The 26,853-nt window shown below is 32.7% G+C and overlaps 1 protein-coding gene across 1 annotated transcript in view; it reads right to left on the bottom strand.

The window, feature by feature from the left end:
* The window catches only part of LOC139501664 (rap1 GTPase-activating protein 1-like), a gene marked incomplete in the record, with an annotated part of 165,573 nt that extends 143,719 nt beyond the window's left edge, over positions 1-21,854 (bottom strand). The window contains 3 exon segments of the mRNA XM_071290808.1: positions 8,358-8,415; positions 15,878-16,094; positions 21,715-21,854.
* Between the last annotated feature and the right edge of the window lie 4,999 nt (positions 21,855-26,853).

Raw genomic sequence — 26,853 nt, 5'->3', positions numbered from 1 at the left:
ACTTCAACATGCTATATCTTTCCTGTAGTTACATCTGATCAAGCCATTAGTTATCTGTCAGGAAAGGATGGTACTTCAACATGCTATATCTTTCCTGTAGTTACATCTGATCAAGCCATTAGTTATCTGTCAGGAAAGGATGGTACTTCAACATGCTATATCTTTCCTGTAGTTACATCTGATCAAGCCATTAGTTATCTGTCAGGAAAGGATGGTACTTCAACATGCTATATCTTTCCTGTAGTTACATCTGATCAAGTGCACTTACATAAAACCATCTTTAGAGATCAAGTTTAAACTCATTACAAACTAATAACCTGTATGTGACAGAACATATCTGGTGTCAAGTGGGAATCAAATGTAATCAACAGGTATTGATGGTGATCCAGATTAAGGTTGACAGAGGATAACAATGTAATAGTCAATGCATTTTCTTTATTGAAGCATCCCCCCTTTTTTCTCTACTTTGAGTCTAAAGAAATAACTAGAATGCATATGATATCCTGTTAATTAAAGCATACCCAAACTAGTAATTCAAAATATCTGGAAAACAGGAAGCTGATGTTAACGTTAAACAGATCCATAAATGGTTTTATAATGATTATGCAAAATGTTTTTTTTTCATTTCTTCATTTTTCATGACATTCAAAAAATAATTTGTTCATTAGAAGATTTGAATGATGAATATCAAACATGCTATATGATTGTCCTTCATAAATATTAGTTCTCCTACATGTATGTCTTCTAGAAATTATAATTTGATATGCACAGCAGAAATGAGAACCACTGGGGATAGGAATCATAACTAATCATCATTAATTTCATGTCAGTAAACATTATGTATCAAAGGACAGAAGACCATCAAAAGAGAAACTAATTAATGACTAACAGAGAAGTATTATATTACATCACAGTTGATTTTTGAAAAGCTGGAGCATAAAATGTTCCAATGCGAATATATCTCTAGCTTTCATTATTTTCCATGCATTGAAAGTTGAAAATATTAAAAACTGACCTGACTCAACAAATAAAGCTTAATATTGAGGCCAGTACATATCATTGAGATCAAATATAACACCAGGTGTATTCCACTACTGGTCAATCAATTAGTTAAAACAAGATAAATAACACTATAATTACAAAACTGATTAACTTATCTGATATTGTAAACAATGGGGTAACCTCAGATCTAAATATATAGAGCAATTTGTCTCAGGAGATGCCCCTAAATTACTTCTCTGATATCATAATGTAAACAAAGGGGTAACCTCACATCTAAATATATAGACCATGTGAGGAGATGCCCCTAATTTACTTCTGTGGGATGACTTGTCTGATAATGTAAACAAAGGGGCTACCTCAGATATAAATATATATAGAGCCTGTGATGAAATGCACCTATACCTTTTGGGGATAACTACCCTCCTAGATTTGAACAGGGAAAGGGGGTAGTCTCTGTGCCCTTGGGTGATAAAAACCCTCCTAAACTGCCAGATAAAAAAAGGTGATTGCAGTAGAGTACCCAGTCTGTGGTGTGGGTGATATAAAGGTACAAATACCTTAACAGAGGGTTTACTCTTCAGTCAAGAGATCATGAATTTTGGTCATGATGATTAACAATACAAGGGTCAAACCAATGTCAATAGTTATCCTTAGGAATGAGTATCTTATAGTAATTACCTCCCCTTATAGAGAGATTAGTTTGAATTATCTCCCTTTATAGAGGGGGATTAGCTTTAATACATTGTAATGCTCTATTATCTCCTCAGTAATTTGCTCTTTTTCTTATCACATTCCTAGTACTTGAAGGAGAAAATCAAAAACAGATGGCAGGTTGTAGTCGGTAACAATTTGTTGATATTTTTTGTCCTTTTGTCATAACCACACTTTTATTTTTTTACAAACTCTTGACATAAATGTTGAGGACCAACACAAATACAAAAACATCACAGTTACTTGATACTCTCTAACTTTTGTCTTTGTAAAACTATAAAAAATTGTGAAGAATAAATTGGGAATGTGTCCATTGGACACAGGTGATGCCTCCGCTTGCATATAACATTACAAAGGGACATAATTTAAGACCAATAAAGTGACGCTACCGAATTTCAAACTTGATTTGAGTTTTGTGACCAGTAATAAGAAGTGTACATAAGTTTCATAACATTTGGTTGTAGTATATTTAAATTCAGCAATTTTTCCAGTTGTAAAAAAAGTCTAGAACTGTTAAAGTGATGCCACAAAAATACATACTTGTATGTTGAGTTTTGTGGTAAGTGATGCTCCGTGTTTTGTGGTATAAGCATTGTGTTTAAGATTTATAACATTTGGTTGAGGCAAAGTTTAGTTAGAAAATGGAATTGAAAAATAAAGCCTTTTTATCCATTTGTAATGGGGAATAACTCTTGAAATGTAAAAGTGACGCCATAAAACTAGCCCAGTTTACTTCTCATTTGTCTTTTTCTATGGGAAAAACATAATATATAGGAGTAAGATTATTTATTTTTGGAACTCAGTCATGGGTAGTCATGCAATGTCCTTTAAATTAAACGTAGCAAATTAAGGGGGAGGGGGCAAGTTGCTAGGGCCTTGCCTCCCTTATGGAGCACATTTATGGTTAATTTAGAATATTTTTTGCCTATTCCACTTTAAAATGTGTCTTAAGTCTCAAAGCCCTGAATCCGCATCTGATTAATTAGAAATGAAAAATTTCACCATAAAAATACTGATGCAATCCTTTGATAAAAGGATGAACTATTTTTAGCTTCCAATGACATGAGATGCATGTGATCAGAAGTTGTGTTGACAGTTTAGTCAACAAAGCATATAGAGAAGAAGCACAAGATGATGTTTCCAACAGTGTATCAGGACTATTCTGTTGTATTGATATTGGATTCCCAGTGATACTTGATAGGTTGCTGTACAGAAACAAATGTAAACAAAGATGTTTCTATAACTGTATCCAATACAAACAATAATCACTTGTTAAAACAAATACTTTGATAACCTTCATGCCAGTATAAATATTATTTGGCCGCCATTGTTACTGTTAATGGAATGGAATGCATAGGAATTTTTGAATTTTGTTTACCATGAATATTGATTGGTGTTTAACGTACATCATTTTCAGCACTATTGTGCTATTTCCTGGCGGTCAGTTTTTATTGGTGGAGGGAGATGGAACATCTGGAGGGAACCACCCACCTTTTGTAGAACAAGAGTGCACACACTGAAATGTCTCGCCTTCTTTACTAATCATTGATATTATGTTGATAGTCCAAAGTATAAAGCTTTATTACAACTGTCACATAAACGTTACATTAACCAAGATAACTAAACAAAGACCAATGAACCATGAAAATGAGGTCAAGGTCAGATGAACCATGCCAGGCTGACATGTACAGCTAACAATGCTTCCATAAAACAAATATAGTTGACCTAATACTTATAGTTTAAGAAAAATAGACCAAAACACAAAAACTTAACACTGAGCAATGAACCGTGAAAATATGGTCAAGGTCAAATAAAACCTGCGCGACTAATATATAAATCATAAAATATTTCCATACACTAAATATAGTTGACCTATGGCGTATAGTATCAGATAAAAAGACCAAAACTGAAAAACTTAACTTTGACCACTGAACCATGAAAATTAGGTCAAGGTCAGATGACATCTGTCCGCTAGACATGTTCACCTTACAATCATTCTATACAACAAATATAGTAGACCTATTGCATAAAGTATGAGAAAAACAGACCAAAACACAAAAACTTAACTATAACCACTGAACCATGAAAATGAGGTCAAGGTCAGATGTCACCTGCCAGTTGGACATGTACACCTTACAGTCCTTCCATACACTGAATATACTAGCCCTATTGCTTATAGTATCTGAGATATGGACTTGACCACCAAAACTTAACCTTGTTCACTGAGCCATGAAATGAGGTCGAGGTCAAGTGAAAACTGTCTGACGGGCATGAGGACCTTGCAAGGTATGCACATACCAAATATAGTTATCCTATTACTTATAATAAGAGAGAATTCAACATTACAAAAAATCTGAACTTTTTTTTCAAGTGGTCACTGAACCATGAAAATGAGGTCAAGGACATTGGACATGTAACTGACGGAAACTTCGTAACATGAGGCATCTATATACAAAGTATAAAGCATCCAGGTCTTCCACCTTCTAAAATATAAAGCTTTTAAGAAGTGAGCTAACACCGCCGCCGCCGCTGTAGCCGCCGCCGGATCACTATCCCTATGTCGAGCTTTCTGCAACAAAAGTTGCAGGCTCGACAAAAACTGACAATCCTAGTCAACTACGACTGGAGTTCATTGTATTTGTCATGAGAAGAATTAGAATTCTCATTTCAAGTGTTGATAGGATAGTGATACTGTAGTTGAACCAGTTGACCACTCAGACACAGAGGCCATAAATAAAATGACAGGATTTCGTACAGATCTGGAAACCCTAAAGAATAATGTAAGCAGTCTAAATTTTGATTTTGACTACTCCAATCAAAAAAAATGAATTAGGACTAGGGCTAGGCTAGTGTGACAGCAACCTTACAAAATGATGCAAAACAATTTAAATTAATTATACAATCTGTTGTAAAATAAGGTTTATTTTTGGGTTTCTCATTGTTAAAGGTCATACGGTTGCCTATAATTGCTTAAATCCCCTTCATTTAATCTTTGGTAGATAATAAGTTGACTCATTGGCAATCAATACCATATCTCCTTATTTTCATAAAAATAAAAAAAAAACATCTTCTAATTACAATGGACTTGCTCTGACTATTACTATGTACTTTTCATGTCAACCAAATTCTGTAAAAGTAAAAGCTTAATTCAGGACAATGGAAATTATTTATGATCAATAAAAAAACTTAAAGTTGTAAACAGTGTAACCTGCCTAATCAGACATCTGAATTTTCCAACATCCTGCTTTAACTGACACATTTTCATGGTCCAAAAATACACCTATCCTTGCAGAAAAAAACTGAGTATAACGACACCCTGCTTAATTTGGCCTTTTTTTCTGGTCCCCCAGTGTGTCGGATAAGACAGGTTACACTGTATATGTTTTATTTAGAGGAAGAAGGTATTTAGGACAATTGTTTAGCTTACTCCTAAAGTTTGACAACTTTATTATCTATTATGGACATCTATCAAATAGTTTAAGACTTCCTCTAGCTTGGATGCTTAAAACCAGGAAATTACTTCACCTATAAATAACATGGACTTTTTAACCATGTCCTGCTGATAACGTTTCCCTGATCTTAATTTCTATACTTCAAATATCATTTAAGGAGGTACCCAACACTTTGGCTTAAACAGATTTGGTTCATTTAATTTTCTTAAAGTTTTGACAAAATATGTACTTTGACCTGTTTTGACCTAAATATGAAAATTTCTAAAGATTTGACCCGCGCAATTTACAGGAATAATTTGGTGTGCTATATAGCAGTTTGACAAATACTTATTTTGATTGTTGAAAAGCTTGATTTCTCTGGACTAATAGAATGTGATTAAAACGCTGATTTTTTTTAGAGTTATCTCCCATAGGTGTTCCTTACCCCCTTCAATCATAATAATGATTCTCTTTTAATAAATCAAATTCTAATGATTTTAAATTGGAATTGTGTATAAATTTTAATTATCAAAGTCACCATATTTCTGGTCATGTGGATTAAATCATTTTCGGATGTTCCAATCTTTGTGGATTATATGTCTGTAGATATTTAATTTGTGGTTTTGCCGAAGTCTGCATACATGAGAAATATGCCATTTGTTAAACATTTAAATTTAGTGGTACACATATATACTCACAAAAAACATGAAAATTGCTACCCAGGGAATATTAATGAATCCACATGTACAGTATATAGATACACTGTATGATGTCCTTTGGTTATTTGTGTCTTTGTCAAAGAGTTCTGTCTTGATGGTTGATTTTTTATTTAATCTGTATACTATCTTCAAATCTATATTTAAGTAGTTCCAGACTGTCGATTGCACTTGTATTCTTTTGTCAGATGATTGAAAAATTTACTTTGTTTTTTTGTATCAATTGCTGTCCATTTAGTATATACTAGTAATAATAGCAATATTCTATACAGTATCACAAAAATACTAAACTCTATGAAAACTCAACCAGATGCTCCACAGGGCGCAGCTTTATACGACCGCAGAGGTTGAACACTGAACGGTTGGGGCAAGTATGGACACAACATTCAAGCTGGATTCAGCTCTAAATTTGGATTGTGATTAAATAGTTGACACAGCATAGGTTTCTGACACAGAATGAATGTGGTCTAATGAACTTAAAATTTTTGTTTTGCCTTTGAGCAATTCACTATGCTGTTGAATATTAATCCTCTCAAAAAAATGTTTGAATAAATTTTCTTTTTATTTATGAAATCTGAAATGAAAAAAATTGACCCCCCAATTTTTTTTTCACATCCCCCTTTCCCTTATTTCAAAACTGATCTCAATTCAAATTTCTAATGAAGTTTGCAACAATAACTACTTATTTAAATACATCATAAAATATTAAAATGTAAAAAAAGTGCTTGTTATTACTGAATGGTAAAGATTGTTTTAATCTATCAGTTGGTAGTAAAAGTGAATATACATTGTATATTGTATAAAACAATGATTTAAGTTGATTCAACTACTATTCTGGACAAAGAAAGATAACTCCAATTGAAATCCAATTGGAATTTCTTGCTATTGCACAATATTGTGCAATTAGATATTTCTTGCTATTGTGCAATACTGTGCAATTGAAAATATTTGCTATTGCACAATACTGTGCAATTGAAGATTTCTTGCTATTGCACAATACTGTGCAATTGAAGATTTCTTGCTATTGCTGAATACTGTGCAATTGAAAATTTCTTGCTATTGCACAATACTTAATATAATAATTTTGGATCCTGATATGGACCAACTTGAAAACTGGGCCCATAATCAAAAATCTAAGTACATGTTTAGATTCAGCATATCAAAGAGGCCCAAGAATTTAATTTTTGTTAAAATCAAACTTAGTTTAATTTTGGACCCTTTGGACTTTAATGTAGACCAATTTTAAAACGTGACCAAAAATTAAGAATCTACATACACAGTTAGATTTGGCATATCAAAGAACCCCAATTATTCAATTTTTGATGAAATCAAACAAAGTTTAATTTTGGACCCCGATTTGGACCAACTTGAAAACTGGGCCAATAATAAAAAATCTAAGTACATTTTTAGATTCAGCATATCAAAGAACCCCAAGGATTCAATTTTTGTTAAAATCAAACTAAGTTTAATTTTGGACCCTTTGGACCTTAATGTAGACCAATTTGAAAACGGGACCAAAAATTAAGAATCTACATACACAGTTAGATTCGGCATATCAAAGAACCCCAATTATTCAATTTTTGATGAAATCAAACAAAGTTTAATTTTGGACCCTTTGGGCCATTTATTCCTAAACTGTTGGGACCAAAACTCCCAAAATCAATACCAACCTTCCTTTTATGGTCATAAACCTTGTGTTTAAATTTTATTGATTTCTATTCACTTATACTAAAGTTATGGTGCGAAAACCAAGAAAAATGCTTATTTGGGTCCCTTTTTGGCCCCTAATTCCTTAACTGTTGGGATCTAAACTCCCAAAATCAATACCAACCTTCCTTTTGTGGTCATAAACATTGTGTTTAAATTTCATTGATTTCTATTTACTTAAACTAAAGTTATTGTGCGAAAACCAAGAATAATGCTTATTTGGGCCCTTTTTTGGCCCCTAATTCCTAAACTGTTGGAACCAAAACTCCCAAAATCAATCCCAACATTTCTTTTGTGGTGATAAACCTTGTGTCAAAATTTCATAGATTTCTATTAACTTAAACTAAAGTTATAGTGCGAAAACCAAGAAAATGCTTATTTGGGCCCTTTTTGGCCCCTAATTCCTAAAATGTTGGGACCAAAACTCCCAAAATCAATCCCAACCTTCCTTTTTTGGTCATAAACCTTGTGTTAAAATTTCATAGATTTCTATTCACTTTTACTAAAGTTAGAGTGCGAAAACTAAAAGTATTCGGACGACGACGCGGACGACGACGACGACGACGCAGACGACGACAACGACGCAGACGACGACGCCAACGTGATAGCAATATACGACGAAAAAATTTTCAAATTTTGCGGTCGTATAAAAAGGAAAGTCCCTTATCAAATGTCAAAAATCAAAAGCTTATAAACACATCAAAAGAAGGGATTCCTTTTCTAAAGAATCTAATATATATAATACATGTATTGATAATGTGAGTCTAATTAGAAGAAAATGACAACTTACATGAACTGACAGATCTTTTTTTCTGTATCTTCTATGTTAAAACCATCATCTATATATCCTATAAACCAAAACAAAACCATCATCTATATATCCTATAAACCAAAACAAAACCATCATCTATATATCCTATAAACCAAAACAAAGACATAACTTAGACAGCTAATTTTCTTGTGCAGTTTTCCTCATTAAAACTTTAAATAACCTACTACCAGCATACCACTGTGTTATCTATGATCTAATCTAGTTACTGGCGACATTCATTTCACATAATACACTTTATGCTGGTATAGTCATATTTTTTGAAACCTCTCTTTATTTCAATCAAAGCTGTTTTCTGGTGTTTGCCTATTTTGAAATCATGTGGAATACATTTTGTGGAATTTTAAAACAGTGCATTTTTATAAAAATTCAGTTTGATAAAAAAATGTTTACTTTCCAAGAACAATTTCTGTAGTATTCTTTAATTTAATTTAGTACTGGTTTTCCTACAAAAAAAAAGGTCATCACTCAATCTATTTATCCAACAAAATTCATCTTCAAGATGCAGAAAATTGCAAAATCTATCACCTTAAATTGTGCAAGACTAAGAAATATTTTTGACAGATCATGGTGTTTAAGGTTTAACATTTTTTGTAGAAAAATATTGTTAATTGGATCAAAAAACGGTTAGGCCAATGCAGCATAATATTGCATAGGAAAAGAAATAAAATAATGTTGAAACAGGATTTGATTATAGACTGCGCAGTTGTCCACTTTTTATTTGATTAAATTTTGGCTGTCATTGATGCCATCCCAGGTCTCCTTTTCTCACAGCTCTTAAAAAATAGGTTTACAGGAAGCTTTAAAGTTCATAAATAATTCCATTATTACTTATAACATATTATTTTCCTTTGTCTGGTTTTCATAATAAATACTAATAACAATATATATGTTTATTGATATCATTAAATACTAAGATTTAAATCTAATATGCTTCCTGCATATACCAGTCCATATCAATGAATGCACATTTGTGACTAACAACAAGCTGTGCACAGTTTCAGATTCAAACTGGGCATAGAGCAAGTTCTCATTTGATCAGAAATATTTATCTTTTAACAAAATCGTCCAAAAGATTTTTGAATGATCAGCTAAGCAATATATATTCTGTTACAACAAGCTATGTAGAGTTTTTTCGATTCAAAAGGAGTATTATAATAAGACTGGGTCAGTGAGTACTCCTTTGGTCAGACAAATATATTCTTAACAAAATCATACATTCAGTTAATTGTCAAGTCATAACTGGAGTTTTGAAAATTTTCAGCTTAAGTTTGGGTCGCATATCTCGATTTACATTTCTTTAATCGCCCAAAAGATGAAAACAATTAACCAGGCACCATATTCTGTTTTTGTGGAATTACACAACCTTTTCAAAAATCCTGAATCCAACCCCTAGTTTTTGTGGAATTACACAACCTTTTCAAAAATCCTGAATCCAACCCCTAGTGCATTCACAAAGACAATACAAGAAATATATATTAATAATTTGATGTACATCTAACATTGCCCCCTCGGGTAGCAGAGCTTTGTCTGATGTAAGGAGTAGTCACCACAGTTAAGTTGTCTGACTCTATCACAAATTTTATCATCTTCAAATTAAAGCAAATCATCTTTTTCATATAAAGTTTTATTTTCTTTAGAATTATGTTTAATGTTTTTACAAGTATTAATTTCATTGCTCTTAAAACCTGTTAGATAACATTACCATGAACTAATTCAGAGAGAGAAATGAAATGTAGAATGTAAAATTAAAGTGGGACAGACTATAATGTTTAATCAATAAATAATAATTATAGTTTATTTACACTGGAATTGTACATAAGAATAATAAATGAATCTTTTTCTTACAACTAAAATTGTCTGAGCCAAATCTTAGTTTGCCATCTTCAATATGTCAATAAAAATCCACTTTCCCTTGTAAATCTTTAAAGAACAAGAATAAATGTCCTTAGAACATTATCATTTTCTAGGATCATGGACCGTGACATTGTGTTCAAAACTCTAATTTGGCATTAAAATTAAAAAGGTCACATCATACCTAACATGTGTACTAAGTTTCAAGTTGTTTGGACTTCAACTTCATCCAAAACTACCTTAACCAAAAACTTCAACCTGAAGCAGGAGAGATTGACAGACAAGTGGACAAAAGGGACGTACCGACTTAAAAACATAATGCCCATAAATGGGGCATAAAAAATATATACAGTATTAACTTTGTTCTAAGTTGTAGTAAATGACAGACCTAATTTAAGCTAACACTTTTCAAACAAATTATACTTCCTGACGTGAACACTAATTAATTGACTTAAAATTGACCAATGTGACTAATGCCTCATTCACATGAACATTTAATTCGAATTGAATTCGAATCCAATTCGCTAATTGCGTTCACACACTCTTCTTTTCTAATTCGAATTGATTTGAATTGGCTAATTCGAATTATCAAATTTGCATTAGAAATTCGCTTTTGTTAATATGAACTAAAAGTTAACGTCATTTGGACAGTAAGCGAATTTGACGCTCATTGTACTTCGAATTAGAATTGACGTTAGGACGTACAACGTTTCGAATTAGAGTTGATGTTAGGATGAACAACATTTCGAATGCGAATTAAACTCATTCGAATTAGTTAACGCGAATCGAATTTGAATTACTTGTGAACTCAGCATTATTTACATAGACTCATGCCTTAGGGAACTATTTCTGCTACTGTTGATAATATGTCCCCGGTGATATAAGGTGATATAACAGCCCTCATTCTAACTTTCATAGTATATACCTTTTTAGACTAACCTAGACTTAGTGAGTCACTGAAACCAAAAGTACTATAAATCAGTACTAATTAACTAATCATATAAAACTCCTGCCCCCTGGGTAATCATACAACCCAATACTTCTGACAGGATAGCAATGCATGCTGCTGCTCCCTGGGGATCCATCAACTACATACCAAACACAATGAGAGAGGGAAGTATAAAACATATGCTTATGTTTAGCTTTAATTATAAAGTAGGCTACTTCAGACAGTAATAATAATGGCATCATCTCATATTCAGAGAATCATTTAAAAAAAAAATAGATTCAAGGACAAGATTTATTTCATTTTTTGCATATTTTTTTTGCCAGAAGATTGAGGCTTTATTTACAGAGCATTTATAACAACTAGTTCATTTTAAGTGAACAGTGATCACAGTCATCAGCAATTGTAAATGTCTGGTTTTTTTCCCTAACAAAAATTTAAAAAAAAGCTAATGAGACCTGCACTTTACACAATCTGAAGGATTTCAAAGACATTTGAGGACCCTGTGCATTACTTATGCTTGTCATAACTGTTTTTTGTCAATTTCCCTACTGAAGGTCTGTGCTCTGGTTTTTGCTTAACCAATAAAAACTGATGACAACAATAGCCATTAAGAGTTTCCAGGGGGGGGGGGGAGGTCTATACAATCATACTCAACTTTAACAGTTACAATTCTAACAGAACATTAACTTTAACAGTGATATTTGGTTTTGAGGGCACCCTGGCTAAAGGTGTGGGCATCCATGTCTTCTACCTTCTTAAATAAAAAAATTTCAAATAAATTAGTTAATGCTGCATGTAACAGTTGTATTGTAATCCCCATGTCTGGCATTCTGACTGATGAGACAAAAAAAGTTTGTATGTTTCATTTTGAAGCAAGATAAATTATTACAGTTCTCTGCAATGACCTTAAGCATTAAAAGAATTATCATCATAACTATCTGACATGCAAAAATATATCAAAGATATTTCCTTCTCAAAAACCTAATGCTGCTACTTACACAGCACATAAATACATCACAAGGGAATAACAGGTGTAAAACTTATCATTATAGTAACAACTGTTACCCTTACTCTGTGGGAAAATTACAAAACTTTCATTCATGAAAATAATTATAGTTTATGAATGAAAAATAAACTATAGTAATTTATTAATTTGATCTGCACTAAAATATTTAACATCTTACATAAACAAAATTATGATTAGACAAAGGAATAACTTGTTGTATCTTATCTGTTTAATAGATTAAAGATAATTATGTTCCTCAATCAGAATGTTTCTGAGGTTGAAATGAGAGAAGGTTAATGAGAAGTTAGAATATAGTAAAATATAAGTAATTTCTACTTGGGTTTATCAAGATTAATTTGTATAGACTTTTCCCAGCTGCCCCTTAAATATTAGCCTGCACCAATCTTTTGACAGATTGATCTAAATTCTGAATCAAAGAAAATTATTTTTAATTGATAACTTAACTAGAGGCTCTTGTGTCGCTCACCTTGGTCTATGTGCTTATCGAAGAAAGGACACTCTCCAACATTGAAGACAAGAATAGAATTCATGACAAAAATCTGTTTTTATTGATCTTGTATTGCTGAAGATTTGGTCTTTTTTTTCGTAACTCTTTAGTTTTTGCCTAAAACACAATGGGGGTAAAAGCACTCACTTCAGTCTTCTCACAGACTATATTCACAAAAGGCAAAAAACTTTAATAATAAGAAGTAGACTTATGATTTTGACCATACAGACCTATTTGAAGAACTTAATTGTCTTGCTGATCATTTTTGCAGTCTTAAGTTTATCGCAGGATCATTGGACACATTGACATAAGAGTGTACACACTGAAATGTCTCGCCTTCTTTACTTTTCATTGATATTATGTTGTTAATTAGTCTTAAATATAAAACTTTATTATAACTGTCACATAAACTTAACATTAACCAAGAAAACTAAACATTGACCAAAAAACCATGAAATGAGGTCAAGGTCAGATGAACCAAGCTAGGCAGGCATGTACAGCTAACAATTCTTCCATACAACAAATATAGATGACCTATTGCTTATAGTTTAAGAAAAACAGACCAAAACACAAAAACTTGACACTGAGCAATGAACTGTGAAAATGAGGTCAAGTTCAAATAAAACCTGCGCGACTAACAAAAAGATCATAAAATATTTCCATACACCAAATATAGTTGACCTATTGCATATAGTATTAGTAAAAAGACCCACAACTCAAAACCCTTCTAAAAGAGGGACGAAAGATACCAAAGGGACAGTCAAACTCATAAATCTAAAACAAACTGACAACGCCATGGCTAAAAATGTAAAAGACAAACAGAAAAACAATAGTACACATGACACAACATAGAAATATAAAATATAAATATATAAAATTTATGAAGGGATGATTTCAACTTCACCATTTGGAACTCTTGGTTTAATAGCTTCCTTGTGAGCAGTAACCCTCTATCAAGAAAATCATGATAGGAAATGCAAGCACGGGAATATCGTATCAATTGGGAGATATATACCCCGTATGCAGGTGCTGCTGGAATGTTGCTACTTAGAAATGGAAAGTTCACAATTGGAAAGCTGAAATCATCTCTTTTGTCGTAAAGTTTTGTTTTCAACCGACCCTCATTGTCAATTTCTAGATGTAAGTCAAAATATGAAGATATGATTCTAAAATATAATGCTTTTAAGAAGTTGGTTAATGCTGCTGTTACCGCATAACCTTCACCTCCGGATCACTAGCCCTATGTCAAGCTCTCTGCGACAAAACTCTCAGACTCAACAAAAACTAGATATCAATACCACAATTTTGATTGTGAATAAGTTGGTTAAATTTGGCCCAGTAGTTTCAGAAGAGATATTTTTTTGTAAAAGTTAACAGATGCTGTTGGACTATGGACACCAAGTGATGAGAAAAGCTCACTAGGCCAGATGAGCTAAAAATAAAAAGATGCTGTATGATTGCCAATGAGACAACTCTCTATCAGGATTCAGAAGACAGCAATTAACAATGAGCAAAACCCATACTGCATAGTAAATTTTGGTCACTCAACACAGGCCCATAGGCAGGAATTTCCAAAAGAGGGTATTTGGACTCACAAACTCAACTTTTACAGTCACAAGATGTCTTATGGTATATATTTCTGTGTTTCAGCCCTGGGCTGCTGTCTCATTGGAATTTATCTTATATTTATAATTTATTTCTTTATTCTGTGATATTTTGTTTCAATTTTCAATTTTCTACAAACATATATATCATTTAGTATAACTTTGACATAATTATTAATTTGCTGTAAAGAAATTGATATCAAAACATCATCATTCACATTGAACAGAAAATATATGCAATCATCTTACCTTGAGAAAAATAACATTGAACAGAAAATATATGCAATCATCTTACCTTGAGAAAAATAACATTGAACAGAAAATATATGCAATCATCTTACCTTGAGAAAAATAATCATGCAATATTTCAAACAGACAAACATGTGAATAATAGAATTCCAGTCTTACAGACAGATGGCATCACCATCAAAATTAAACAGCAGCAGTTAATGTTAAAAGCCATAATGAGAGGAACTCTTTAATGAAGAGGGAAGAAAGCTCCAAAATTATGATTTAATCACAGTGTAAAGTTATGGGAAAGTTTTCAGCATGTTGAATCAATTTTAAATATTTAGCAAACTCTTGAAAGTTGCCTCTGTGAAGTGATGATATGAATGGATAGCTAATACTGACTGATAGATCTCACAGCATAATTTCTGACAGCAACATGTTTTCTGATCTCTGTCTCTATTTAGATTAGGGAGAGGAAACTTTAAATGTTTCGTTCTCTCTCTCTCTCTATAGATCTTACAGCATATAGTTAATTTCTGACAGCAACATGTACTCTTATCTCTCTCTCTCTCTCAATAGATTAGGGAGAGGAAACTTTAAATGTTTCGTTCTCTCTCTCTCTATAGATCTTACAGCATATTGTTTAATTTCTGACAGCAACATGTACTCTTATCTCTCTCTCTCTCTCAATAGATTAGGGAGGGGGAAACTTTAAATGTGTCATTCTGTTTCATGATACATTTAAATGTCAAGATCATTGCATGCATATAATATTTTTTAGAATTATGTCTGAGGTTTATACATGTATCAGGTGATCAAATTAAGACAGCATTATACAGTGTATGTGACTTCAATTCTTTTATACTTATTGAAATATATAGGAATCTGTATTGAAATTAGACATATAAATTTTACTATAGTTGTATTTGTTTTATGAGTCCTCAAAATACATTTTTAAGGTGAATTCGAAATGTGGAAACAAGATTTTGAAAAAAGGGGGCCCCCGAACTAAAGAAAGTTTAGAGTAGAACAAGTTAAAAATCTGGATTCACCATAAATGTAGCTCCATAAAGAGGGGGAGGTCTACCACCCATTAAATCTGTCTCTGTGTATTTCTCTAGTTATATAGAAAATGGGATACAAAAAATATGACGAAAATTAATCAATAAAACATGCAACCTAAATGCAGATGCATCTTATTTAAACTTATGATTCATATCAGGTTGTCCATCCCTAAAATTCCCCTAAAAAACAAAAAAAATATATGTATATATGTATAATGTGTCTTGAAACCAAAAATCAATGTATACATATCCAAAACCTATTTACCTTACATAAGAACTAGTATCCTATACCAGACGATCATTAATCCAGAGTTTTATGTACACTGTTTACATCCTCGGGGAAAGAATAATGTTCTATTTTAATCTTTGGATGACTGTCCCAGAATCAGAGAGTAAAATCAATTTTCTTTGTCAATACAATCATCAACATATAATAGCTTGTTACAACTGGATTTTAATTATCAAGAACTCTGACCCATCTTCTGAAAAAATCAAATTTGTAAAATCGTTGATTTGATTCCTTAATTGAATTGTAAAGATTGCTCACAGACTGATTAATGCCATTTTAATAGAAAATTAGATTTCCTTAAATGTTCAATGTTGGTGCATTGTTCTTTTTTCTGTATTTGTTTCAATTTTTATATTTCAACGGCTGCTACGAATACAGAATTGTCTATTATTTTGCTATTCTTAATTATTTAAAACTTCAAAACAAATTGTGTTTCATTAAATCTTCAACACCAGGGACCCTATCAAATGAAACTTAGAAACAATTATAGTTTCAAAATAGCTAATTATTTTATATCAATTAGCAAAAGCAAAATATTTGTTTTACCATAAAATCCTGTTTTTTACAATATTTTAAAACATTAGACAACAGATTTTATGGTATCTACAAGTTTTCATTGTATTTCAATACAAAGATGAATAGAGTAGAAAATTAATCAATAATACATTTCTACTTCAATTAAATGGTATTCAGCCACATCCTGTTAACTTATTGAACTGTTTTAGACAACAGGTTGGAAAATATCTGTTCTATATAAAGTGTAAATACAGGTTTAATGCTTATAAAAATATAGCAGTACTCATAATGGACAATATTATTTTATTTTTCTATAGGTATAATTGAACTCTGGTCCCTCAAAAATAATGTATAATAGTTCAGTAAAGGGCGCCACACTTTTAAAATTCCAAAACATACCTATGAACAAAATTTAAAATTTCAAAGTTTGGACAATATTATTAATATAAAATCAATTATTTCACAAATAAAGTGCAAAAACTGACTATTCAGGACATTATCTGATGGTTAAGTGGACATTTCATCATTTGGACAATACAACTTGTCAATGAAAACTGTTACAATAACAATGTCTTTACTACACTTAAGTTTTATAAGAACTTTTTACGTTAATGCCATCTGTTCCAGGCATAACTGTTACATTGAACTAAAGTCAATATGTATAGGGTTAAGGCTGTCATCAACCAATATCATATATATAAGATGAATGATGAATAAATGGATATCCACAGTGAAACATCAACAAGATAGCCAACCAACAACATAAACTGACCAAAATAGACATTTGTATTTTTTTCCTATTTTTTTGTTGTTTATATTTGTTGTCTTTTATTCTGCACTTTTTACTGATTATTCTGTCAACCCCATTCAGACCCTCTTTCTTGGTAGCACTTCTGTCAACCCCATTCAGACCCTCTTTCTTGGTAGCACTTCTGTCAACCCCATTCAGACCCTCTTTCTTGGTAGCACTTCTGTCAACCCCATTCAGACCCTCTATCATGGTAGCACTTCTGTCAACCCCATTCAGACCCTCTTTCATGGTAGCACTTCTGTCAACCCAATTCAGACCCTCTTTCTTGGTAGCACTTCTGTCAACCCCATTAAGACCCTCTTTCATGGTACCACTTCTGTCAACCCCATTCAGACCCTCTTTCATGGAAGCACTTCTGTCAACCCCATTCAGACCCTCTTTCTTGGTAGCACTTCTGTCAACCCCATTCAGACCCCCAAGAACAGACCCTCTTTCATGGTAGCACTTCTGTCAACCCCACTCTTTTATGATAGCACTTCTGTCAACCCCATTTAGACCCTCTTTCTTGGTAGCACTTCTGTCAACCCCATTCAGACCCTCTTTCATGGTAGCACTAAAACATCAAATGGGATTTCTATCTTTATTCAGACCCTCTTTCATGGTAGCACTAAAACATCAAATGGGATTTCTATCTTTATTCAGACCCTCTTTCATGGTAGCACTAAAACATCAAATGGGATTTCTATCTTTATTCAGACCCTCTGTCATAGTAGCACTAAAACATCAAATGGGATTTCTATCTTTATTCAGACCCTCTGTCATAGTAGCACTAAAACATCAAATGGGGTTTCTATCTTTATACAGACCCTCTGTCATAGTAGCACTAAAACATCAAATGGGGTTTCTATCTTTATTCAGACCCTCTGTCATAGTAGCACTAAAACATCAAATGGGATTTCTATCTTTATTCAGACCCTCTTTCATGGTAACACTAAAACATCAAATGGGATTTCTATCTTTATTCAGACCCTCTGTCATAGTAGCACTAAAACATCAAATGGGGTTTCTATCTTTATTCAGACCCTCTGTCATAGTAGCACTAAAACATCAAATGGGGTTTCTATCTTTATTCAGACCCTCTGTCATAGTAGCACTAAAACATCAAATGGGGTTTCTATCTTTATACAGACCCTCTTTCATGGTAACACTAAAACATCAAATGGGATTTCTATCTTTATACAGACCCTCTTTCATGGTAACACTAAAACATCAAATGGGATTTCTATCTTTATTCAGACCCTCTGTCATAGTAGCACTAAAACATCAAATGGGATTTCTATCTTTATTCAGACCCTCTGTCATAGTAGCACTAAAACATCAAATGGGATTTCTATCTTTATTCAGACCCTCTGTCATAGTAGCACTAAAACATCAAATGGGGTTTCTATCTTTATACAGACCCTCTTTCATGGTAACACTAAAACATCAAATGGGATTTCTATCTTTATTCAGACCCTCTGTCATAGTAGCACTAAAACATCAAATGGGATTTCTATCTTTATTCAGACCCTCTGTCATAGTAGCACTAAAACATCAAATGGGATTTCTATCTTTATTCAGACCCTCTGTCATAGTAGCACTAAAACATCAAATGGGGTTTCTATCTTTATACAGACCCTCTTTCATGGTAACACTAAAACATCAAATGGGATTTCTATCTTTATTCAGACCCTCTGTCATAGTAGCACTAAAACATCAAATGGGATTTCTATCTTTATTCAGACCCTCTGTCATAGTAGCACTAAAACATCAAATGGGATTTCTATCTTTATTCAGACCCTCTGTCATAGTAGCACTAAAACATCAAATGGGGTTTCTATCTTTATTCAGACCCTCTGTCATAGTAGCACTAAAACATCAAATGGGATTTCTATCTTTATTCAGACCCTCTTTCATGGTAGCACTAAAACATCAAATGGGATTTCTATCTTTATTCAGACCCTCTGTCATAGTAGCACTAAAGCATCAAATGGGGTTTCTATCTTTATACAGACCCTCTTTCATGGTAACACTAAAACATCAAATGGGATTTCTATCTTTATACAGACCCTCTTTCATGGTAACACTAAAACATCAAATGGGATTTCTATCTTTATTCAGACCCTCTGTCATAGTAGCACTAAAACATCAAATGGGGTTTCTATTTTTATTCAGACCCTCTGTCATAGTAGCACTAAAACATCAAATGGGATTTCTATCTTTATTCAGACCCTCTGTCATAGTAGCACTAAAACATCAAATGGGATTTCTATCTTTATTCAGACCCTCTGTCATAGTAGCACTAAAACATCAAATGGGATTTCTATCTTTATTCAGACCCTCTGTCATAGTAGCACTAAAACATCAAATGGGATTTCTATCTTTATTCAGACCCTCTGTCATAGTAGCACTAAAACATCAAATGGGATTTCTATCTTTATTCAGACCCTCTGTCATAGTAGCACTAAAACATCAAATGGGGTTTCTATCTTTATACAGACCCTCTTTCATGGTAACACTAAAACATCAAATGGGATTTCTATCTTTATTCAGACCCTCTGTCATAGTAGCACTAAAACATCAAATGGGATTTCTATCTTTATTCAGACCCTCTGTCATAGTAGCACTAAAACATCAAATGGGGTTTCTATCTTTATACAGACCCTCTTTCATGGTAACACTAAAACATCAAATGGGATTTCTATCTTTATACAGACCCTCTTTCATGGTAACACTAAAACATCAAATGGGATTTCTATCTTTATTCAGACCCTCTGTCATAGTAGCACTAAAACATCAAATGGGATTTCTATCTTTATTCAGACCCTCTGTCATAGTAGCACTAAAACATCAAATGGGATTTCTATCTTTATTCAGACCCTCTGTCATAGTAGCACTAAAACATCAAATGGGGTTTCTATCTTTATACAGACCCTCTTTCATGGTAACACTAAAACATCAAATGGGATTTCTATCTTTATTCAGACCCTCTGTCATAGTAGCACTAAAACATCAAATGGGATTTCTATCTTTATTCAGACCCTCTGTCATAGTAGCACTAAAACATCAAATGGGGTTTCTATCTTTATTCAGACCCTCTGTCATAGTAGCACTAAAACATCAAATGGGATTTCTATCTTTATTCAGACCCTCTGTCATAGTAGCACTAAAACATCAAATGGGGTTTCTATCTTTATTCAGACCCTCTGTCATAGTAGCACTAAAACATCAAATGGGGTTTCTATCTTTATTCAGACCCTCTGTCATAGTAGCACTAAAACATCAAATGGGGTTTCTATTTTTATTCAGACCCTCTTTCATGGTAGCACTAAAACATCAAATGGGATTTCTATCTTTATTCAGACCCTCTTTCATGGTAGCACTAAAACATCAAACGAGTTCTATCTTTATTCAGACCCTCTTTCATGGTAGCACTAAAACATCAAACGGGATTTCTATCTTCATTCAGACCCTCTTTCATGGTAGCACTAAAACATCAAACAGGGTTTCTATCTTTATTCAGACCCTCTTTCATAGTAGCACTAAAACATCAAATGGGGTTTCTATCTTTATTCAGACCCTCTGTCATGGTAGCACTAAAACATCAAATGAGATTTCTATCTTTATTCAGACCCTCTTTCGTGGTAGCACTAAAACATCAAATGGGATTTCTATCTTTATTCAGACCCTCTTTCGTGGTAGCACTAAAACATCAAATGGGATTTCTATCTTTATTCAGACCCTCTTTCGTGGTAGCACTAAAACATCAAATGGGATTTCTATCTTTATTCAAGCCCTCTTTCATGGTAGCACTAAAACATCAAATGGGATTTCTATCTATGTTTGTAAAAATGATATATTGCATATTTTAAGAAAGAAGCATATATATAAGTTTTAATTTCAAAGATTCTTGATTCTGTTTCAAGATTCAAAACTTAAAAAAAGGATTCTACAATAAAACTAACATGTATGAAGCCTGTTAATTGTCCTGAACCTATAGCCATTAACAGTCTATTGGTTTGTACTTTATACATTACAAATAAACAGATTTCCCCCCCCCATGTAATCCGTTTTCTGAGTAACACATACAGTGTTCACTCGTCAAATTAGGATATATTTATTCCAACTAATCATTCCAATATGTTAAAAGAATTTCCTATATACTGAGTTGTTTTTGTTACAGAAAATCTCCATGAAAACCATTATAAATAATTATCAACGGTAGGGCAGAAGAAACAATCTATAATATACATAGTATGAATAGTTATATATGGTAAAAACTGAACAGAGATGAGGCCTTAGACTATATGGCATGGGCATTGCTTATTGTTGAAGGCCATACAGTGACATAAAGTTGTTAATTTCTGTGTCATTTGGTCTCGTGTAAAGAGTTGTCTCATTGGCAATCCTACAACATCTTCTTTTTTTATATATATGATGTCAACCTCTCCGACTTCAATCATGGTGATTATGATGCCTCTATATATCTGCAATAATTGTCGCTCACCTTGGTCTAATAATTGTGCATCTTCAACCATGGGCACAATTATGGAGACTATAATACAATTCTTGACAAAGGTCTCTTTTTTTTTGCAGATGATTGTTATTCATTCAGAGATATTCTCTATTCCTTCTTTTAGTTTTTGCCTAAAATACACCAAAAAAAAAAAAAACAGGTTAAAATATTGTCAATTAAGAGCAACCATTCCTGTATAGTCTACTTAAAAATACTTATTTGTTGATCTAGTCTTAATGATTAACTATTTAAAGTGTATTTATATCTATCTATCATAGTTTGAAGGTTAGAAAGAACACTTAACTGAGTTAGAATTGTCATTAAAGGGCAACAACTTAAATAAGATGTTTACGGACCATTTTGAGCAAAAAAATTGTAAACTATGTAGATCTTGTCTTTAAAATAATTTGTTTTAAATTAATTTCAAAAAATCTTTCTATATCTACAGTATTTTTATAGTTTTTACAAAAATAGGCAAAATGAAAAAAAAATTGAGAAAAAAAGCATATTTTCTCGTTTAAATTGTTTTACATTATCGGGGCCTATTATAGCTGACTATGCGGTATGGGCTTTGCTCATTGTTGAAGGCCGTACAGTGACCTATAGTTGTTAATGTTTGTGTCATTTTGGTCTTTTGTGGATAGTTGTCTCATTGGCAATCATACCACATCTTCTTTTTCATATGTACTCTGTATGCTTTATTTTACAATTAAAGACCATAGTTTAACAGCCTGTCATTTGTGGAAAATTTAAAAAAAAATAAATTAAAAATCGTGAATATGTGGACACCTTTAGTAATATGCACTATTACTGTATATATAATACAGAAGTTCTGCTTGAAAACCATAAATATATTAAACCACTATAAAAAGTAGAATCATAAAAATACTGTTCTCCAAGGAAAATTTAAAAAGGAAAGTCTCTAATCAAAAGCTCAAACACATCAAACGAATAGATACAACAACTGTCAAAATATGGATGTGTCACATGGTATGATTGTCGCCCAGACAACTATATATCCAACTTATTTCTGATGATGAAGATAAAACAATTATAGATCATTGTACAGCCTTCAACTATGAGAAACAAGAGTGCACACGCTGAAATGTCTCGCCTTCTATACTAATCATTGATATTATGTTGATAGTCCTAAGTATAAAGCTAAGCTTTATTACAACTGTCACATAAACTTAACATTAACCAAGATAACTAAACAAAGACCAATGCATGAACCTTGAAAAAGAGGTCCAGGTCAGATGAACCATGCCAGGCAGAATGGTACAGCTAACAATGCTTCTATACAACATATATAGTTGACACATTACTTATAGTTTAAGAAAAATAGACCAAAACACAAAAACTTAACACTGTGCAATGAACCGTGAAAATGAAGTCACTGTTAAATGAAACCTGCACGACTGACATAAAGATCATAAAATATTTCCATACACCAAATATAGTTGACCTATGGCATATAGCATTAGATAAAAAGACCAAAACTCAAAAACTTAACTTTGACCACTGAACCATGAAAATGAGGTCAAGGTCACATGACATCTGCACGCTAGACATGTACACTTAACAATCATTCCATACAACAAATATAGTAGACCTATTGCATATGGTATGAGAAAAACAGACCAAAACACAAAAATTTAACTATAACCACTGAACCATGAAAATGAGGTCAAGGTCAGATGACACCTGCCAGTTGGACATGTACACCTTACAGTCCTTCAATACACTGAATATACTAGCCCTATTGCTTATAGTATCTGAGATATGGACTTGACCACCAAAACTTAACCTTGTTCACTGATCCATGAAATGAGGTCGAGGTCAAGTGAAAACTGTCTGACAGACATGAGGACCTTGCAAGGTACGCACATATCAAATATAGTTATCGTATTACTTAGAATAAGAGAGAATTCAACATTACAAAAAATTTGAACTTTTTTTTCAAGTGGTCACTGAACCATGAAAATGAGGTCAAGGACATTGGACATGTGACTGACGGAAACTTCGTAACATGAAGCATCTATATACAAAGTATGAAGCATCCAGGTCTTCCACCTTCTAAAATATAAAGCTTTTAAGAAGTGAGCTAACGCCGCCGCCGCCGGATCACTATCCCTATGTCGAGCTTTCTGCAACAAAAGTTGCAGGCTCGACAAAAAACCATACTGTAGAGTTTCTCTAAAAGGCTACCCTGATATGATAAATATGAAATAAATTGTTTGTATCTGATGAGTATAATGGGAGATAACTCTTTTTTTTTTCTTTTTTCAACTTTAAATATTTTATTTCATTACTGGTTGTGAACAATGTCCCTTAGCGCTACAACAATGACGCTAAGGTTCCTCCCTGTGTTGTTAATTGCTAATGAAACCAGGGGATTTGATTAGCAAAATATATCTTATATTTATATCTCGTGTTAGTTGCATTTTACAAAGTATTCATACGAGCACACATGGGAGATAACTCAATTTATAAAAAAAAAGATTTGATGCAGTCAATTTATTTGAAATCATTTACATCTTTAAGACTTTCCTATCAATTACATGATAAAATTCAATAATATAAGCTATATTTGTACAGCTTGTTTCCAAATCCTGTTGTTATTGTATAAATTTGTATGACGATATGTTTGTAATGATGAGGGATAAATATGTTATATTAAAACAAGAATTAAAAAAAAAAGAGGGACAGTCAAACTCAACTAAAATAAACTGACAACGCCATGACTAAAAATGAAAAAGACAAACAAATAAACAATAGTACACATGACACAGCATAGAAAACTAAAGAATAAACAACACGAACCCCACCAAAAACTAGGGGTGATCTCAGGTGCTCTGAAAGGGTAAGCAGATCCTGCTCCACATGTGGCACCCGTCAGGTTGTTTATGTGATAGCAAATCTGGTAAATAGTCTAATTCCGTAGGTCACATTCATGAAAGGGAAGGGGATTGTAGTTACCACGTAAGGAACATATCTGATATCATTTGTGAAACGCTTATTCCAGTCAACCAACTCGTGAAAGGTAAGGTTCTAAAATGGCCCTGTTTTTTAGCTTAAATTTCAAATTCTGATTTATTAACAAATATCACAATAAATTATAGCTAATACAATGACTAGATAGGAAATAAGCCATTTTGTTGAATATTTTACGTTTCTGCGTTTCATTATGACGTCACAAATTGTACTCATATTGTTTTTCAGGAAAATTCAATGAAAATGGGTAAATTTCCATTGATTATTGGACAGGAAACATAGAGCGCATGTACGTCAACAACAAAGATCTTGTAAAATTATATTTGTGAAGACATTTCACATGTCTTATTTGAATATTAAGTTTGCCGACGCCTGCGCTCTATGTTTCCTGGTCCTTAATTTGGTTGAAATCCAGCTGATTTAGTCAAATTTCGTCAAAATCCCTTATCTTAACCTTGGGTATATCAGTGATATTGTTGCCTTTTTTCAAAACTACCTGTCTATCCTTTTTTATTGGGAAAATATGCGCCATTTTTATCAAATTGGGAAATTTAGAATAAACCATGAATTTGACTGGAACTTCAATTTGCAGACCCCCTTTCAAGGTAAACCCTCATTTGAAATAATACCCCTTATAGTCAGTGATGATACATAAATAGACCCTCAAATATGCACATATAGTCATTTTAGGTATGAAAAATGTATAAATTGGTGTTTTTCAGTTTGTATCCATGTACAATTACTACTGAGAATGCACTGTTTGATGAAATTTGAAAAAAAAGGCAGAACAGACGTTTTGAGGTAAAAAAAAAAAAGGAATGACGTCAATTTATGTAAAACAATATACACTAATAAACTAGAGGCTCTAATAAGAGCCTGTGTCGCTCACCTCACAGTGGCACCCAAAACAACTATGTTTTGTCAATAACTTGGTTTATATCAGGTTAATTAGTGTAAATGTGTATTCATGTGGTTTTTTTGTTTAAATGTACTTTAATCATTCTAATCATTTTCTGTGCTTTATTTTGTAATTCATTTGATTGTATAGCTCAAATTTTGGGCACCATGATTGGTTAATACAATTATCTTATCTTATCTTATCTCACCTTGGTCTATGTGCATATTAAACAAAGGACACAGATGGATTCATGACAAAATTGTGTTTTGGTGATGGTGATGTGTTTGTAGATCTTTCTTTACTGAACATTCTTGCTTCTTACAATTATCTCAATTTATAATGAACTTGGCCCATTAGTCATGTTAGTTACAGAGGAAAATATTTTGTTAAAATTTACAAAAATTTACAAAATTTACAAAATTTACAAAATTATAAAAAATTGACTATAAAGGACAATAACTCCTTAAGGGGTCAACTGACCTTTTTGGTCATGTTGCTTTATGTACTTTGCTGAAAATTATTGCTGTTTACAGTTTATCTCTTTCTATAATAATATTCAAGATAATAACCAAAACAGCAAAATTTCCTTAAAAATTTCCAATTCAGGGGCAGCAACCCAACAACCAGTTGTTGGATTCATCTGAAAATTTCAGGGCAGATAGATCTTGACTTGCAAAACAATTTAATACCTCTGTCAGATTTGCTCTTAATGCTTTGGTTTCAGAGTTATAAGCCAAAATCTACATTTTACATGTTTTATTTGTAGCCATGGCGGCCATCTTGATTGGTTGGCAGGGTCACAGCACAAATTTTTTAAACTAGATACCTCAATGATGGTTATGGCCAAGTATGGTTAAATTTGGACCAGTAGTTTTAGAGGACAAGATTTTTGTAAAAGATTAGAAAAAATTACGAAAAATTGGTAAAAAATGACTATAAAGGGCAATAACTCCTTAAGGGGTCAACTGACCATTTTAGTCATATTGACTTATTTGTTGATCTTACTTTGCTGAACATTATTGCTGTTTACAGATTATCTCTATCTATAATAATATTCAAGATAATAGCGCAAAAACTGTATAATTTCCTTAAAATTGCCAATTCCAGGGCAGCAACCCAACAGCCGGTTGTCCGATTCGTCTAAAAATTTCAGGGCAGAGAGATCTTCACCTGATAAACAATTTTACCCCAGTGTCAGATTTGCTCTAAATGCTTTGGTTTCAGAGTTATAAGCCAAA

Source organism: Mytilus edulis, chromosome 13 (assembly GCF_963676685.1).
Source record: "Mytilus edulis chromosome 13, xbMytEdul2.2, whole genome shotgun sequence".
NCBI lineage: Eukaryota > Metazoa > Mollusca > Bivalvia > Mytilida > Mytilidae > Mytilus > Mytilus edulis.
This window is presented reverse-complemented; position numbering and strand designations above follow the sequence as displayed.